We start from the raw sequence: 16,606 nt of genomic DNA on the forward strand, positions 1-16,606 counted from the left end.
TGCCAGCAGCTCAACATCCCAGCCCAGGGCACACAGAAAGTGCAGCTGCTCCTGGATCTAGGCTTTATTGTGGCTTTTGCCCCCAGGCACAGTGACAACTCTGACTGGAGGTGGCTGTAGTTATATATTGAGGTTTTTGCCAGAGGCCCTGCTATGAGCTATATTGACAGAGGAACTATTTCATTCCTGGGATACATCTTTCAATCTTTCACATGTGATCTGCAGCCTGAGCCTGAGGAGGCAGCTTTACAGTGTGCTGGATGCAGCCAGCACTGCTGATGCACTCTTGGTCCCACGGCTCTGCAGGGCTGGAGACAGGCATGCAACACGAGAAAGGCAGGCAGCAGCTGCCTCTGCAACTTCTTGGCTCCAATACTACAGCTGGTACTTCACTGTGAGCTTTGCCTCCGCCAGGAACAGTCTCTCCCTGTGCACAGGAGCAGGTTTTTCTGTAGGATTTTAGCACTGGGAAGGAACACTGGAAAACCTGGTGGTTTTGTTACGCTGGGACACTCATTCTGCCAACTGTGAATCAACATGATTGCACTTCTGCAATGGAAAATTCAATAAATGTATGCAGAAAAATTACTCTCCCCCAGTTTTTGTCCAGTCCTGTCCACTTTGTGGTCCTGCTGAACTTCATGCTAGCAGCTCCATACAGGAGGGTGGTAGCGTGATCAGTCTGGTGGAACACTTCTCACCTGGCTGACTTACAGCAAAGCTTTGCTATTATATATGAAGCCATAGCACAGGTGTGCTGCTCCTCTGTGAACATATTCCAGAGGTACATGTGGGCTGTCTTAGCTGGAATTTCATTCTATTTTTTATTCAGGCACAAAATATCTGGTTACCGTTTTCAGCTGAGAGAAGGTGCTGGAAATGGAAAAAGTCAAGTCACAAAATGGGACAGAAAACAAAGCCATGGAAAATATTTGCAGCCAAACAATAAAAATGCAGTTTGAGTCAATGGTAATATTGAATTTCAGTGCTTTCAAGATTTTATTATTATTACTTAAAAGTAAAATTATTTAAAATGTAGAAGATATTTTAATAAAGAAAACATTCTAAATGTCAACAATGGAAAAAGGGATGCTTTGATATTCATAATTTTTTCCTTACTACTTCTATTTGAGACATGTATTGGGCATATTTTCTTTTGTAGGTCTCATAAGAAAAACAAGAGTTTTAAGGAATAAGAATTTTTTCAATTAGACAACATTTTGCTGAAAACTCATATCTGGAAGAAAGCTGGAAATAGTTAGTGTGAAAAGTGTAGCAGGAACGTTTTAGTTCCAGATGTGTTATTCTGCTTTCCCTGGTATGACAGAGGTAGTTAAAATTAAAGTTCAAAGATGCAGCGCTGTTGTAACTAACTACATATTTCCTGACATTTGTGCCTGTCAGCACAGGGGTGGTTAGTCTGCTATTTATAAATCTGAGCTTAATTCATTCTCTTACCACAGGGAGCAATCAAAACCCCAGTGAGTCCCAGGGAGAAATCAGGGCCAGTGAACAAGAGGTTTTTCCTAATTTGTTTCTGTCTGTGTTTTGTTCGGAAGAAAGATACATGTAGTGAACACAGTCCAATCCCAGCCCTGCTCTGCTGAGTCAGAGTCAGCTTCTTGGTCTTATGGATCTCAAGTCAGGAAGGCAGGATGGTCTTGTGGCTTAGGATATGCACTGTGAGTCAAAATAGTTTATTCATGAAAAAAAAAATTGTTCCTTTCATTTATTAGCAGATCATCAAAGTGCCTTTTTTCTTGGTTTGAAAAGACAGGTGTCTGCTAAGGAAGGCAGGAACCTCCCTTGAAATGGAAAAATGTAAAACCACCCCCTTCAAATTATTATAATCTTGAAATCAGGGGGCTCTCAGACAAAGATATAGGAATAGGAAAAACAGTTCTTTACTAGGAAAATTGAAATAAAAATGCAGTAGTACAAAAAAAATCCACTGACAGAGTCAGAATACAACCTGACACCCTGTTGGTCAGGCTGTTGGTAGCAGTCTGATTAAATGGTGGCTGCTGGAGTGACAGATGTGGTTCTGTTGAAGCCATGATCAAGTAGAAGGGTGTCGTTTTCCTCTGAAGATCCAGTGGTGGTGGATCCATGGGCCCAGTCTTCCTCTGGAAATCCAGTGGAGAAAGGCTGACTGAAAGGTGTTCCAAGTCTCAGATTATATCCAGGTAGGAATGCTTGGCTCCTCCCCCTGGGTGGAGCATCTGACAATGGGATGATGGAATTTATCAGTCATGCAGTGAGACTCAATGGCCCATTAACAGAAGATATCCCCCTGGAGGGAGGATGGGTTGTGGAAGAGACAAAGAACACAGCCCCACCTGGTTTTAACAGATGATAATAGAATACATACTTCTGGTTACAGCTTGCATTGCAACCCGAGACACCTTTAGTAAATTTCAACTATAGGCATTTAAAAAAACAAAAAAGGGCTAAAAAAAGAAAGTCCAATTGACATTTGATCATTTCTGCATCAACATTACATTTACCTTTAACCAGCTGTTCTGGAAGGAAAAGGACAAGCACCAGGGTAAACACCAGAAATATCCTGATTTGCGTTTTAGGCTTGCCAAACTCCCGTTGATTAAGCTGGGAATGTTGATTAAGGACCTCAAGCTGTGACCCTCAACAATTGAGTCAGGTTACTCCTGCTGCTTAGCAAGGCTTGCGTTAAATTGGAAAGCAGGATAGAGTGTCAGTGAGTTTATCAGCTCTGAGCAGTGTGTTTCTATGCAGATAACCTGCAATACCTCCCTGCTCAGCCCCAGAGTCTTACAGGGGATTCAATACGTTGTCTGTCTGCTGGTAGGAGATATTAAAGTCCTTCAGAAAAAAACCCCCAACCTAAAAACCAATCCCTCTTTGGACCTATCCTCTGGAAATCAGTCATTCAGACAGCAGAGTTAATGATCAGATGGTGGGTTAATAGCCAAACCTGAAGTCAAAGATGATTAAAGCTTAAAAAAAAATTAACTACTCAATGACTGTAGTCAAAGACAGCATTCAGTTATTTTTTGATGGCTCTTTCTCTTTCTAGGCTACCATAGAGGCTGACGTGGGATATTTTAACTTGTCAAGGCAATAGCACCATAGCGACAAAATCCTAAGACACCCATCAGTTTGCTGCACAGGACCTGTTTTGCATATGAGGCCTTTGATCTTTAAGTGTATTTAGCATTGCCATTTTTTAATGAGTGTGGTGAGGAGGTGAAATAGGTCCCTTGCTTAAGTAGGACAATTTATTATTGTCACTTAGCTTGTGAAGGACAAGCCATGCAGAAGAGCTCCAGTCAGGGGAGAGAGGCCTCGAACGCAAGAACATTTATGCTTCGGTTAACAGGGAAGCAAGCTGCATGGAGGTTTGCAGAATCCAGTTCCCACTGCATTGGGGAAAAAAAATTATGTTTTTATTTCTTCACCTTCAATTCATGCTTCCTCAGTTTACTGACAAAAGAAATTATAATTATTTTCTAACTAAGATAGGGATTTCCCCTTCTGCTTCATGCTGTGGCAATAAGGTTGTTGGGGAAATGTTGACTGAATAACCCATGGTGCCACTAGGTGCTGTGCAAAGTCAAAGAAATTTACACCAATTTCAAGGGTACAGCTGAGCCTGTCAATCCAGCAGGGAAGGAAAGAGGCACTACTGCAAACCAAATGAAGACTTTTCCAGTGAGACCATAGAGAGATGGTGTGATACAGGTAAATGATATAATATAGCTAAGAACAACTTCTATTTTCAAACAAAAGACTGTAGGAAACAAACGTCATTTCTTGTTCTGTGATCTTTCTTTGATGGAGAGCAATCTAAAATCCAGGACAGACAGTACTTACCAGCATCTAGCTGTACAGCTGACATCTTGATTATGTCTTCTCACAGGTAGTGGAGGCAGCGGGAGACAGCAGCACAAGACAGGCAGGGCTTTGCTCAGAACCCAGTATCCATGTGTGCCTCACCCACAGAGGTGAGTGGTCCTGTCACTGGTCAGCTGGGCACACACAAGGAAGGGACCCAAAAGGGGTCCCATGAGGATATCTGCTCCTGTGGTTTTCAGGCTGCCCTTCAGGGACACACAGGTGATCCACAGGACAAGAGGAGCTGGTCAGTGAAGTGAATGGAGAAAAAGTGAATGGAACAGGTGCATCTACATCCACACACACAGACAAATGTTATAGTGAGGGAGCAAGAGCACTGAAATGTAACCTAGGCTTTGTCTGGTTTCTTTTCTGTTGCCAGTGAAAATCATCATGGAACTATAGCCCTTGACAGTCCTTGGATTGTTTTACAAAGGTATGGTTGGAAGAGCGATTGTCAGGAATCACTACTGCACCCCAGCTACCTAGAAACAAAATGAGCTGTCCCTAACCATTCCTGATAGCCCTGGGTGTCTCACCTTGCTGGAGATGCCTCAGTCCCTGGAGGCAACTGCAACATGCAATTGTCCACACCTCTGGAAAGTATGTTCTGCCATCTGTATTGAGCTTTCCAAGCTGCGGTTTGAGCTCATTATTTGCTTTCTTATTTACTTCCACATACTGTGGAGAACGGATTATTTCCCTTTGCTGTGGCAAAAGTGAAGAGTGTTCAGCTCCCTATTGTTCATAAGGCCCTATTGCAGGGACAGCCCCTACTTCCCTCACCCCAACGCTGACCAGTGAGCCAGCAACAGCCCAATGTACCCCAGAGCAGTCCAGGAGCAGTACTCTCCACAGCTTTCCTTTTCTGTTGCATTGCTTTTATTCAGTGCTGTCTTCCCAACCCTAAACACCGGCTAAATTTGCATCCAGTCTTGAGTGCTTTTCCAGTTCTAATTCCTACCCCTAGCTGTATTTCCTTAGGAGCAGCCAAAGCACACTCCTGTATCCTCTGAGCCCACTTCACTCCTTTGCTGCCCTTCAGGAAGGCCTCCCTTCCTTTGCCAAAGGCATCTTTCAAACCCATGGGGACTGCACCACACACACACACACACACACACACACACACACACACACAAAACCAGCTCTACATTAACCAAGACCCAAGACAAACCAAAGCATGGGAACAGAAAAAGAGAGCCCTGTGTGGTAGTCAGTACCTGGAGCTAAACAGATATTCTACCCCTCATATTTTATTTTTTTTTTGTTAATTGTTGCTCTGGACATTTTTGTTTTATCAGATGGGGAAGGACACTCGAGACCCAGCTAATTTGTGTCTCTTGTCAATGGCTCTTTGTTTTCTTTTAGCTTTTTTTTGCCCCTTATTTTTTCTCTGGCCCTATAATAATTTCTTTGTTCTCTTTGGTAAGCTGGTCACTCAGAGCATTACATCCCTGTCTTAAACCTGGCTTCAGTACTGTTCATAACAGCAGCAGCAGCATCTGCTGGGGTAGCAGTGATGCATGGCCACCAAGGCTCCCTCTGCCAGGCACTGCACAAAAAATCATACTTCCTGCATCAACCAAACCTAGCTCTGCAGTTACCTGAGAGACTGAACTGCAGAAAAGAATGCACCTTTTTTACCTTACAAAACTAATAAAATGCTTTGAACTTTCCCCTGGCAGGCACTTTATTGCCCTTGTTCATGACGAGCTCTCTGTCCATACAAGCGTAGGCTAGCAGTAAGGTACTAATAAATTAATAAAGAGAAGGTAGGGCATAGGCCCAGACAGTTGCCCATACAGTTAAATGGTTGGCATTGTCCTTGCACAAGTTTGTCCCAGCCCAAGCAAACACTCCTGCAGCCAACGCCCAGGCATGTTTCAGGAGCCAGGGTGGCTCTCAGCAGGTGGACTGGGCACAGCTCTCCTGCTCTAGGGGACAGGAGCTTGTCTCTCCTGGGGATGATGGCTGGGCATGCCAATGGGTCTTGAGAGTGAAAAACACTCCCTGGCCTGTTTTTATAATTTTATGTGTCTGTAAGGCTTGGTGTCTCAGCAGTGCACAGCTTTTAATGGATTGACTCAACCCAGCATCCCTGTGGAGCAGGGAAGTACTGTTAAACCCCTGGGTCTGAGGGCAGAAGCAGACTCATGGAAACACTAAAAGTGGTACATGGCTGCAGAGAAGCCTTCAAGTCCCACAGCCCTCTTGTTTCTTAAGCTCCTGCCCCAGCCTCTGGGCTTAAAGCTGGTGAGGATGAGCCAGCCATGGAGATGTGCCCCTGGTCTGGTGAGGATGCTGAGCTGCCCAGGACCACATAAGGCAAGACAGGGGTCACCTCCTCTTGAGCTCTGCAGCTGAGATGAAACCCAGCCTATTGAGGCTGGGCATGCATCAGGCAAGCCTGGTTCAGAGAACAGGATCAGGCTTGCACTTAACTTGACCCTGAGGGACTTGCAGATGCTTAGGCAGGCACATGGCTTCTCTACCCAATACGTTTTGACTTACTGAGACATATGAGGCCTCAGGGCCTCTCAGTGGCTAGGTGTCAAATCCATACGGATAGTTTTTGCAGAGGAAATTGGTGGGGTCAGGAAGAGTGGAAGCTGCTTGGTGCTTTACAGACACATTGCCTGAAGTTCCTCTCCTGAGAAAAACAGAAAGCAGCTCAGCACCATGGATTTTCCATTTTCTCCATTCCAATTTTTCTATTCATTTTCCCCACCCATGTGTTAAGAGGGAGATGATCAGTCACTCAGCTACTGGGTCATCTGTCTCTGTTCTTGAATCATGTCCATCACTATGGTGTCAGGGACCACAAATACAGAGAATCTGTGTTCTTTAATTATGGCATTATATGAAAATGCACTCTTTCATCAACAATCCTATTCTGAGATAATTTTTATGAGTGATATCATTACTTTGATACCTGAATAACTGGACCTTTTGACAAAGCACCTTCAGGTTTCTAGAGCCAGCTCCCAGGCACTCGGCTGAAGTCCTTGAAGAGCCCTGTGCACCTGGTGTGGGGATCTGCAGCTCCCCACCAGTGTGCAGTGGGTGGTCCTGCCCTAAGACACCCAGCTGCAGTGAGCCCTGACCTGCCCAGAACCTGGCGATGAGCTTTGCTCCGGCCAGTGGCCAGACCGCGGCTCCACAGGGCAAGGATGGATCCAGGTTGTGAGGCTTCAGCTGTGTTTATCCCAGCCTGTTTTTTCTCCCAGCTCACCTCCCACTGACACCTGCACACCTGTGTGGAGGGAATATTTGTGCCTTTCCCTGCTCCAGGGCACTGACAGCAGAGCTGCTCAGGGCCCTTTACCCACTCAGGGTGGGGCTGGAAAGCTGAGGGAAGATGAGGAGGCAAAACCTACTCATGTCCTTACCTTAATTGTTATTCTCCTTGCTGAATTTTCTTCGTCCTCATTATTGCCACTGGTAGGAAAAATTATTTTCTTGCATACAACTGCTTAAAAGCAAAAGGAAAACTCAGCAAAATGAAAAGTAGTACCACCACCACCAAAAAAAAAAACAAACCAAAAACCCCAAAACCAAAACAAAACAAAAAACCAAAAACCCACACAAGAAATCTGGGACTCATCCACTCTTCTGTTAATTAGCCCTAAAAAACCAATAAAATCAGAAAGCAAAGAAAAGGCCGATGAAGGTAATTGAGCTGGGCTGCTGTAAAAGCAGGAGCTGTGGGAAACAGGGACATGGCTGCAGACAACATCACCTTGTAGAAAGCCCAGACTTCTGAGGTCTGCCTCTCCCCTGAGTCCTATTTTGTGGCAAATCATAGTAGATGGTGTAATTATCACAGCTGTGCTTTAGACTGGTTTAAGAGGTTGTACTTTCCCAACTGCCTTTGGAGCACAACAGCAGTGGCAGGCAGATTCCTGCCAGCACAGCTCAGCTAAATCCACCAAAACAAGCAAACAAGCCTTCTGGAAGAACTTGCTGGGTGGTTTTTACTGGATGCTTGTTTTCAATGACAAGTTTCTGAGGAAAACAGTAGCATTTTAAAACCTACATGTACAGCCAAGAAAGCTTGTGGACTTTTCCCTCCTCCTCTCCAGCAAATACTTTGCTGCCTCTTTTACAATGCCATTTCTATTGACGTAAAGCAAAGATAAGGAATGTTTGCCTGTGCTGCCTTGCTCAGTTTTCCATGTGTGGCTTCTGGCTGATTTGCCATGTGTCCCTGCTGAGGTTTCAATCCATTTTCAACTGAAAGCGTCTGGGCTCTTGCTTGGCTTATCATGCCGACACAGCTGGCAACCCATTAATCTCCTGTTCCCAATGCCTTTACTTCAGTGGGAAAGCTCTGGTACTTTTCAGTGGTTTGTGTTTACAGCTAACAGAGGCTGGTGCTTAAAGCCCCTAGGTCACTTCTCCACATCTACCAGAGCTGGGAGAAGTACAGCATTTTTGTCCTTCTTGCTCTAACACTCTCTATCAAAGTTATAGAGACCCGTAAAGCAGCTAGAGAAGCAGGTTTGAAGCAAGGATCACATTATCTACCAGTAATGCTTTGCCCTTGTTCACATCTTTAGTCTGAGGGCTTCAAGACATCTGCAAAGTACCTTCTCAAACACTGACAAACTGAGGCTCAGTTTGCACTCAACAGTTTTGCTGTAGAGTTTTGGGTTTTGGCACATGAATTCTGTCTGCTCCTTCCCTCCCCAGCTAAGGAAGGACACTAGTCTGTCAGAGTTATCCAGCAAAGGAGTCCTTGGAATTTCATTCTGTTCAGAAAACTGTTTCAAACCAGACTGGTGAAAACATTACTTTGTGAAAGGAAACCGTTCTGGAAGGGTCTGCCTTGTAGAGCCTTGCTGATAGTACTGTTTTGGAAAGTCTTTTTTCAAAACACAGCTCCAATGGACTAGAACTGCAGTTTCTTGGGCCCAGCCCTGTATGTTAGTGAGGGAGTCCTAGGAACAGACAGGATGCTTGAAAGGGAAAAAAAACCCTTCTACTGTCCCTGGTTTCTATGTCTGATTATGTGTGCCTATTACGGTTGAAAAGTGCAGTCCTGAAAACTTGTGAATAGGAAGTATGAAAAGAGAAATGCAACTGTATATCTGCTTTCCAGTATCCCAAACCTGCTCACAGTTCTCTCCCAATGCAGATTTCAGGTGGGGTGGAGCATGGTGTGCTGAGAAGTGCCTGCTCTCCCCAGCTATGGCTGCCAGCAGCAGGGACAGGGGATGGACATAGCTGGCTCAGCTAAGCTGGAGATCAGGCAGGCACCTGAGAGCCTCCACATACAACCACCTGAGCAAGGACAGTGCTGGTTTGGATGGCAGGGTTTGCTCTGCACCAAGTGAATCCTGTTCTTTGATTTCCTGCCTTTGTGTTACCATGCAGCACAGAAAAAGCCATGACTTTTGCTCCTCTGCAAAGCTTCCCTGGAGCCGTGGATGCTTTCCTGCAATTCCTGCCCTCAAAGTCGGGCAGCTATCAGGGAAGAACATCTTGCTCACTTTCAATAAAACTAACACTTGCATTGGCTTGTTCCAAGCCTTTCAATCCCCACCAAGGGGGACAACAAGGACATCCTAGCAACTGCTTTTGGAAAAGATTTTTAAATGTGGAAAGGGAAAAGGCTTTTCAGCAGTGGCTATGGGGTTCTTCCAAGTCTGATACCAAGAGGAAGTGGCTGGCTCCAAAAGAGATAACACTAAGACCAGTTGTTTTTCAGACTTTCAGAGTAACCAGCTAAAAATGCATGGGACAAACTGTCTGCAAAAGCAGATCAGCACAGATATATTGGCTGGGCCAAGCTTCCAGGAGTGGGAGGGTGAAGAAGCAGTCATGGGAGCATCCAAGATCCAAGATCTCTCTGCTCTCCTTACGTCCCAGCATTGTTAACAAAAGTGAAGGGTCCCATTAGGAAGCTGGTTTGACCCCTCATACAAGGATGTGTATGGCCCAGTGAGAGGTGTCCCTGGGGACACCCCACAGTGGTGGATTTCCCCTGGGAGTATTGATGAGCTCTGATCACTCTGTTCACTCTGGCTGGTGGCCATTTCAGCCCAATCCAAACATATTTTACAAGTACCATATCACCCAGCATTATAAGACTTTTTAGTGTCCTGGCTCACTATGCCTAGGGGACACATGGAGTGATCATTGTCTTGCATTTCCATTCCTCTCACAGTGTTTGCACTTGGGTTTAAGATGTCAAAAACTTCTCCCTCACTGCTGACTCCCTCCCTCTGCACTCACTGCTCTACGCCACCAGCCTGGGTTGCAGCTGCCTCTTCCCAGTTCCCCAGTCAGGTCTGATCGCATCATCCACTGTCACAAATCATTTGCAAACAGGGACCTTATTCCTACACACAGTCCTGCACCTGAAATGCAAAGACATATCCCTGCACTTACTTTATCCATGTAAAAGTGTCAGCATTTTTAGGTCTGGCCAAGGAAGAGTCCCTGGTCCAGAGACAAACTCTGCATCTCCAATTGCAGAGGTGGAGTCTCCCTGGCACCTCCCAGCTCTTTCTCTGAAGGTCTGGGAGACCAGACCTCTTAATCTGTAGTGCCATAATGGGGGACATTGTGGGAAAGAAAGCCCAGGTCTGGCAGGCTGCTCTGGATGTTGACTCCTCTATGAAGCAGTCCTGAAGCCTGAGACTCTGGCAGAGTGAGGAGCTTGGGTATGGCTTGTGGGTGGGGTGCACAGAGTGGGACAATGAATTTTGGTGCACACAGACTGCTGGGGTTCATCCCCATTCAAGGAGACTTTGGATATTTAACCAGTGTGAAAACAAAACAGATGCATCTTTACATTCTTTACATCACCCTGTAAAGAAAACTGATAAAGGCTTTTTAGCCTGTCTAAAAAGGAAAATGTTTGTTGTACAGAAAATACCTCTGAGATAGACAACTTCAGGAATACAGATTAGATCACTGAAGACTGGGGTAGGAGTGTATATGGGAGATGCTGGACTACAGTCCACTTGGGCATGAAGGCCATGGAGGTCTATCTGCCTCTGTGGTCACATGAAGATGTCCATAAATACTGCATGTCACCTCAGTTCCAACATGGATTGAAGAGAGTTGTCACATCAGGGATGAGATCAGGGCTGGAGCAGGAATCAGCAGAGGCAGCCAGCAGGGTTTCTTCTGGGGAATGCTACAACTGTCAGGAAGGCTGTTGCAGAAAAGTTACTCACTAGTTGCTCTAACAGGGAAGGGAATGCATAGGAGAAAGGAAAGTTTTCCCAGCTGCTGGAGAGAACCCCTAAAGAATAAAAGCATAGCAGAGTAGGATTTTGACAGCTGTACTGGGAGTCTACCTGGGGAACTAGTGGGGTTATGCCAGCTAAGGAAAACTAATAAGGGGATTCACCTGTTGGCTGACAGGCAGTCTGGCAAAGAGTACCTGTGCTGCAGATACCATGACTGTACCCAGTGCAGGCAGCTCTGCTCTGGCTCCTCAGAGATGTGTCCAAACTGTGCTGTTGTTTCTCTGCTCAGCTCTCTCCTCCATCACTCCCACCAGTCCCACCAGTGTGCAGCACATTATCCAAGCATGTTTTCTTCTCCTTCAGCTTAGTCCTTGGACTTCCTCCCTCTCCAGGTTGTCTCTGTAAATGGGCCTCCTGTGGCAGAAACAGAAGAATAGTTATAAATCCCAGTGAGCAGAAGGGCAGTGAAATGCAATATTCTCCAAGGCAGGGACAGTTCCATCATTCAGATGTTTGGCAAACTGGTATCTTTGTTATTTTTCTTACCAGGACGTTTATCTGTCACCACCTAGGTCTTATCCAGTGTTTCCCCAGCAGTGCCCAGGTGACCTACTGGGTCCACTGCTTTATCCCTGCTCTGAGCTGGCAGGGAGAGCCCTGGGCAGAGCTCCCAGCTCTGGCGTACCCAGAGGGAATGGGGCAGCCCCAAGGCAATGAGAGGCTTACATGACAAGCAATCGGTGACTGTCACACAAAATCAGGACATGCAGTGCTTTTCAGCATCTGTGACCCCAGATCAGCTGAAAAGGATTTTGAAAGTGAGATAAAGGGCTCACCTCCCACCGTGGTTCTCCTGCAGAGGGATCACAGATAGGAGGCTAGGGTCAATTTGTTTTCTGAATTAACTAGGAATTGGGGAGCCTTGAAGCAATTATGCTTTGTTTTGGTTTTGTGGGGTTTTTTTCCCAGGTTTATCTCAACAACAGGTTTGTCTGTGAGTTTTTGGTACTCTGCCCTAAATTCAATCATAACTTAGCAGGCAGGGTGGTGAGAATTTATTGTGTTAATGATGTGTGCTACTTACTGATACTATTCCCCAGATAATGAAAACTTCCCTGCAATCCATACATAGGGCATGAAAATGTTACTAAAAAAAGCTCTGGCAAATTGGTATGATTTTTGAAACTACAAATCAAATATACAAGTACCAATATTTTGTACTTCTCTAGCCCTTTTCCCTCACAGTTCTCATAGAACAGCCTCAAAGGCACTTCTCTAGAGTCAGAGCAGGTCAGAGCAGTCCTTTATAAAAGCTGCCTTTTCTTTCCTGGTTTGCTGTCCTTTCTTTGCTCTCTCCCTCCTTTCCTATTCTTTCCCTTTCTTTTCTCCCCAATTCTCCTGCCAATGATCAGCTCAGTTGAATTGCTGGGGTCCAACTCTTTGAAAAATGAATGGAGGCATCAAAGATAGATGTTTTTCCAAATCTTGGGGCTGCTCTTCTTGACAAAGATCAATATCTTGGTGACAGTCCTGCAGAGCAGGCCATACCCTTCCCCTGAACAAGCAGCAGTCCATCACATCATGTTCAGAGCATGCTGCCTCACTCCCTCACCTCTTTCCCTGTTAAGCTTTTCACGTTTCTGCAAGAAAAGAAGAAAAGAAAGCTTTCATTCTCCAAGGCAAACATCCAGTTCATATTTTTTGTATCATAGGGAAAATGATAATCCAGGGTATAACAATGACCTACTTCACGTCCTGATAAAATAATTTCCTCTCGCTGTCCTTTTTCTTGAAGAATAATATTTGATTAACATGAGCATGTAGGATAGAGCAAGAGCTTTTTCTGTGAACTGGCTGATAATGCGTCAAATTCAGCCCAGAGACAGACAACTGCCACCCTGTTGACCTATGTGGAGTTAAGCCTGTTTATCCCCTAGCTTAGAGCTCTGAAAACAATTGGGTTCAAACCTGTAAGATGTGTGCATGTGATAGGATTGAGGCCAAAAGCTCAGAAACAGGGGCTATCTGTTACAGCATCCCTCCATCAATGCCCCCTCAGCCCACTGCCACCACGGCTGCCCGGGAGCTGCTCTGACTTGCTGCTGCAGTGCAAACGGGCCCCCCTCTGCAAAACAACCGGTTAGCTCATCCTCTTACACAAAAGGCTACTGTACTGAGCAGGGTACATTACAGTATAGGCCAACCATGCAGCTCTGAATCCACTCACACCCCCTTCCCCAAGAACAGAAACAATGCAGACTCTTATAGCTGTCCCACTGCAGCCTATTTAGCTCAATGCATCAGCTCTACTTGTCTGCTGAAGGTGTTTAAAAATGTACATGTGGCATTTTTTGCTTGCAGCATTGCATGAGGAGATTTTTCACATCATCTTTCAGTGCCATTCAAATGGATTGTCACCCAGTACATATTGTCTGCCCTCTCATCTCCCACCTACGGGAGTTTTCCTTGTGGTTGTCCATCTTTTGTCTTAATGAGTTCTCATCATGGCATTGATCCAGGACATAAATTTGCCATTTGCCACTGCTGGTAAGGGATGACGTGGCTTGCACATTCTTGTGCTCTCAGTTGGGCCACATCCTGGTGTGGTGTCAGAGATTGCAGTGCATCTATTCACCTTCTCTTTGCCCAAACCAGACAAAATGGACAGAAATTCATCTGCTGTCATGACTTCGTCATGTCAGGACACACTGCCCAAGATGGCCAAAGCAAAGCAGCTTATAATCTTTACTGCATTTATTGACAGCATACTTACTGTATGCTGACTTCCAGCATTGTATGACATTCCACAGTCCTAACAAGGTACCTGATTTATGAGATGCTGCTGAGAATAAAAGGTAGTTAAAATATAATTATAGTGCTCCTTTTATTTCTTTCCTTGCATAAATGTGGTATGAAGCTAGTCTGGTCTATTGACTTTTCTCCAGTTTCTTGTTCCCTGAGGTGGAAAGCTCCTCTGGATTTCAGGAGATGGAAAACTGCCAGCTGTGGGCTCTGGCAGAAGGGTAACACAAACCTTGGCATGGAGATGGAGACTCCTCTTGACAGCTCTGCTCCTCAGGCACAATGGGCCTTTCTATCAAAGCTCACGTGTGCGGGAGACAACTTTCTTGGGTGCTGCTCAGAGCCTGAAGAATGAACTCCGAGGGAACTAGATCCTGAAAAGCTGTACCTCTTCCCAATGGGCATGCCTTTCCCCAGCAATGCCTTGTCTTGTGCAGAGACGCAGCTAGGCATACACTGGGAACCACGCATAATAAAAATGAAACACTGGGCTGCAAATGTAGCTCTGCCCCCTGCACAGAGCAGTAGGGAGGAAATGCACCAGAAGTAACAGTATCCAGTCTCCATACTCAAAGAAGTACACCAGAGATGACTGAAGATATTCCTTGTTTTATGCAGATCCTGACAACCTTCAGAGTTCCACTGAAAAGCAGCTTGTTTTCAATTCAGAAGAAGGGACACAAACCTCTGTGCAATTAATCCATTTCCCTTTTGTCTCACTTTAAGGAAAAGGAGAACCTGTGGAAATTTTTGGTACTGGGGTTGGTACCTAACTTTGCTCAGGGATGTGATTTATCACCTGCATCACTCTAATACTGAGCTTATACTGTTGAAACAGCATCGCCACTCAAGATGTTACCACACCACAAATATCTCTGAGCTCCCTCACGTTAGAGCACAGCAGCCACGCAGTAGTCTCAGGCTTTTCCACGGAACACTTGCTGGGCTGACGGTACCTAATACTGAATTAAACACTGTGATTTTGCAGCCAGGTGGCCGTGGAGCACGCTTGCTGAAAGGCTTTGCTATGGAGGCAGCAAGCCCAAGAACAAGTGTGGCAACAAGCTGCCATGGAGGTAACTTTTCAAACAGCTGCAGCTGTTTGCAAAGCAAGCCTGCAATGCACGCATAATTTTTCCCTTTCCCGACAAGAATAAGCCCAATTAGCATTATCTTGGCACAACTGCATCCATACTCTAGGGAATTAGCTGCGGTATATTGTTAAAGCAATTCAGCTTTTCTAGGTAGACAGGCTATAATTACACTAAATTAAAATAGAATGCTTTTGTTCTAACTTTGGCTTCTCCACAAGGAATATGTACCAAAATAACCAAAGGTATGAACTAAGCCATTTCTGCTACTTAACTATAAGCATGAGTGCAGGCAGTCCCATTCCAGTCCTTCTGCCTCGGCAGAGGGCAGCTGTGTGGGTGATCTCTCACAGGCTTCATCAAGGAGTGATAAATGTATGAAAGCACCCAATGGGAAAATGTGTCTTGGTTGTAGCTGGGTGCCCTGTGATGGCTCTCTCCGTGGCTAATTCCATATGTGACAGCACCATCTTTGTTCATTTAAGGGAAGGGAATTCTGCAGGACTGGGACATCCCACTGGAGGATCAATGGCCTCTATGGGCCTTGAGCATGAGGGTGGCACTGAGCCTCTACGATTTGCTGAGCTGGCATGGGGCTCCAGGGAGATGTTTTTCCATGTATCTTCAATAGTATGCACAATGTATCAAACCTGGGGTTTTTGCGGCTGTGTTCAGCCAGGGGGGACCTTGTCTTTGGCTCTGCTTCAGAATGTCCCAAACGTCTCTGTGCAAAGAGCCATAGCCCTATGGAGAACCACAGTGACTCTTCCCATGGAAGAGGCCAGGGCACTTAGGCAAAGATCAGCTGCACAGAGCACTTTTTTCCATGAAACATGAACTTTTGTTGGTTAGACCACACCGCTCCAGGGTTTAAAGGATCGGGAAGATGTCATCTCCAGTGACCACGGGAAATACAGATGGGCCATGATGGGCAGCTATAGCACGTGCTGCCTCACATGGGCTTCCACTTCACTGAGGGAAAGGGGAAGCAGCACTTCAGGACTCACTGGCAACTCAGCGATGCTAAAAATGGTAAACTGAAATCTCAACTCTGACATAGACTTATCAGCACTGATTTGGGTAAGTTCAGATACATGCACTTGCTGCCTGTCAAATGAGACATCCCAGATTCTTCAGGTGGTGCGGTTCATATTTGTGTAGTTCTTTTAAGGTTCTCATAAGAAAAGAGTTAATAACGTTTCCAATCGAGAACAGAGCCAGGCTATTCATCAGCCTTCCTTTTTCAGTGTTTTACTTCAAAACCTTCCATGGCCAACTTATTTCAAAGGCGCTAAAAATGAGGTGGCCCCTTTCCCACAGCACACGGCCCAGTTTACCCCTCCCCAAGCGTGCAGGTGGGAGCTCTCTCAGCGGCTTCCACGGCAAACACGCCGAGAGCACCGGCCGGAGCTTCAGGGCTCTCCTGCGCTGCCAAGCCCGACGCGCTGCCCCACGGCGAGGCGAGCGCTGCCCGGCGGGGCCGGGAGGGCCCTCACGGCGGCTCCGCGGGCACGGGCGGGCACGAGCCCCGGCGGGCCGGGCGGCACCGCCCCCTCCGCCGAACCCAGCCAATGGCGATGCGCGGCGGGGGGAGCGGGCCAATGAGAGACGCGCCCTCGCGGCGGGGCCCGCCCCCTC

At 46.1% G+C, this 16,606-nt stretch overlaps 1 long non-coding RNA gene across 8 annotated transcripts; it reads right to left on the minus strand.

The window, feature by feature from the left end:
• LOC111926884 (uncharacterized) lies at nt 1–16,541 on the minus strand. Of its 8 annotated transcripts, none has more exons than XR_015283386.1 (8): nt 15,244–16,513; nt 11,237–11,489; nt 10,757–11,038; nt 10,111–10,235; nt 7,263–7,342; nt 6,385–6,523; nt 3,853–4,117; nt 1–873 (listed from the first exon to the last, which is right to left on the minus strand). It is a non-coding gene; the product is annotated as an uncharacterized LOC111926884 (long non-coding RNA). The 8 variants fall into 8 exon arrangements; XR_015283385.1 differs by lacking the exon at nt 10,111–10,235 and adding an exon at nt 14,110–14,615 and having other exon boundaries at nt 11,270–11,489; nt 15,244–16,464; XR_015283381.1 differs by lacking the exon at nt 10,111–10,235.
• Nucleotides 16,542–16,606: the final 65 nt, after the last annotated feature.

The sequence above is a fragment of the Cyanistes caeruleus genome, chromosome 2 (assembly GCF_971803275.1).
Source record: "Cyanistes caeruleus chromosome 2, bCyaCae1.hap1.1, whole genome shotgun sequence".
In the NCBI taxonomy this organism is placed as follows: domain Eukaryota; kingdom Metazoa; phylum Chordata; class Aves; order Passeriformes; family Paridae; genus Cyanistes; species Cyanistes caeruleus.